General features: G+C 41.8%; 1 pseudogene; it reads left to right on the forward strand.

The window, feature by feature from the left end:
* LOC105531082 overlaps positions 1–2437 on the forward strand; it is a 9129-nt pseudogene that overhangs the window by 3404 nt on the left and 3288 nt on the right.

Here is a 2437-nt window from a genome sequence, read left to right on the forward strand (position 1 = left end):
TCAAATAATTTATTTTGTTTCTACATTTTTCCAAAAAAAAAAAAAAAAAAAAAAAGAGGCCATGAACTCCCATCTCTGTCTCCCAGCACCCACAATTCCCAATGCTGTGCTTAGCTTTTTAGACCCCTGAAAGCACCTCTTTTATTTGGTTCTTTTGCTTCTAATCTTACAAAAAAAATGAGGATTGGGCAAATCTATCAAGAACCTAAAGCCAGGCAGATGTCAGGCTCGCTCTCTTGTAATTCTTTCCAGATAATAGGTCCCTCAAACTCTCACTGCTTGATAGCCCAGTTCAGGGGTTCTCATATCCTGTGTCTCCCAAAACCACTTTATCTGAGCTGCAGATTCCTGTTTGACTGCAGTGCCCTAAACTGAAACTCAGCAGCAAATCCCCTGAAAGGAAAATGATTTGCAAAATGTGAGAATAATCTTAATACATATGTCTGTGTCTTGATTTTTTTTTTTTTTTTTGAGGCGGAGTCTCTCTCTGTCGCCCAGGCTGGAGTGCAGTGGCGCGATCTCGGCTCACTACATCCTCCGCCTCCCAGGTTCAAGCGATTCTCCTGCCTCAGCTTCCCAAGTAGCTGGGACTACAGGTGCCCACCACCGTGCCCGGCTAATGTTTTGTATTTTTAGTAGAGACGGGGTTTCACCGTGTTAACCAGGATGGTCTTGGTCTCCTGACCTCATGATCTGCCCGCCTTGGCCTCCCACAGTGCTGGGATGACAGGCGTGGGCCACTGCGCCCGGCCAGTCAGCACCCTTCTGATCTGTGTTCCCACCTCCACTCGCTTCTCCCTTGTTACACGCCTTTGACTTTGAGACTCCTGCCACCACACACCGTGACTCTACTGATGTCCATCATATCCTCTCCCTTCATGTAGCCTCTGGCTTCTTGTCACTGCTTCCCGTGAGCAGTCTGCTAATTTTTGTAATGTGACTCATGATTCCTTGATTATTTTAACCTGGTGACTTTTCTCTCCACTCCACTGCAAGATGTGACATCAAGGTGCAAGTCATGAAATCACTGGTCATATCTTGCAACTTGCTACACTTTATCATAAAAATCTTAGGCACCTAACCCATCTTTCTGTCCACACTGCCATATCTTTTAACTATCATATGCTTGCACTTCCTGAAACACTTTCCCAGTACTTGGGGACCTCCATTAATGGTTTTGTCAATTTTTTTAACCCAGCCTGAATAAAAAAATAAAATAAAATAAATTCAGTGTAGTCCAAGGGTACTGTGTTTATAAAGTCAGCAATAGTGTACATTAATGTCCTAGGCCTTCATATTTACTCACCACTCACACACTGGCTCACCCAGAGCAACTTCCAGTCCTGCAAGCTCCATTCATGGTAAGTACCCTATGTAGGTGTACCATTTTTTGTCTTTTCTACCATATTTTTACTACACCTTTTCTCTGTTTGGATATACAAGCACTTACCATTGTAATACAATTGCCAGAAGTATTCTGTATAGTAACATGCTATACAGGCATGTGGCCTCAGAGCTACAGGATATACCATGTAGCATAGGTGTGTAGTAGGCTTTATCATCTAGGTTTGAGGAAGTGCACTCTGTAGTTCACACAATGATGAAATTGCGTAATGACACATGTCTCAGAATGTGGTACTGTCATTAAGAGATGCATGGCTTCATATATTTTTTACTCTGTTCTTATGCTTCTCTCTGTAGAACTTCAGTGACACAAATGTTAGGCTTTTTTGTATTGTTACACAGATCCTTAAGGCTATGCTCATTTTTCTTCAATCGTTTTTCTTCTCTGTTGTTTATATTGAATACTTTTTATTGATCTATCTTTAAGTTCGTGGACTTTTCCCTTTGTCATTTCTATTCTGCTGTTGAGATCATCTTGTGAATTTTTAATTTTAGTGTTTGTATTTTTAGTTCTGAAATGTAACTGTCATTTTCACTTGCAAGTTGAGATTTTCCTTGTTCTTTACAGGCTGAACCATTTTGGATTATATCCTGGATATTTTGGATGTTATCTTATGAGACTCTGGGTTTTGTTTAAAGCATCAGAACAATGTGCTTTGCTGTTGTTTTAAATGGCAATCAGCTAGGTCAGATTCAATACGCAAATTCCTCCAATGGGCTGTAGTTCTATTGTCGGTTCAGACCCATGTGGCACAAGCACACAGAGAAAGCGAGCAGTGAAGATTCACTCCGAACTCCTGGAACCACAGATTCTCGGGTTAGAGGGAAGAGTTTCCTTCCTTCAGAGTTGAAGGTGCTTCCTGTTGGTAGCTGTTGCTCTTAGCCCAGCTGCAACCACTGAATCACCACCACAGTATTGCTTAGGTTATAAAGAAAGGAAAGCAGAAAGATAGTAGGGAATTCATCCTCCTCTTTCTCACCTGTAGGGGCTCATTTTCCTTCCCCTCAGGCCAGAAAGAGAGAGATACTTTGG

Source organism: Mandrillus leucophaeus, unplaced genomic scaffold (assembly GCF_000951045.1).
Source record: "Mandrillus leucophaeus isolate KB7577 unplaced genomic scaffold, Mleu.le_1.0 Scaffold862, whole genome shotgun sequence".
Classification (NCBI taxonomy): domain Eukaryota; kingdom Metazoa; phylum Chordata; class Mammalia; order Primates; family Cercopithecidae; genus Mandrillus; species Mandrillus leucophaeus.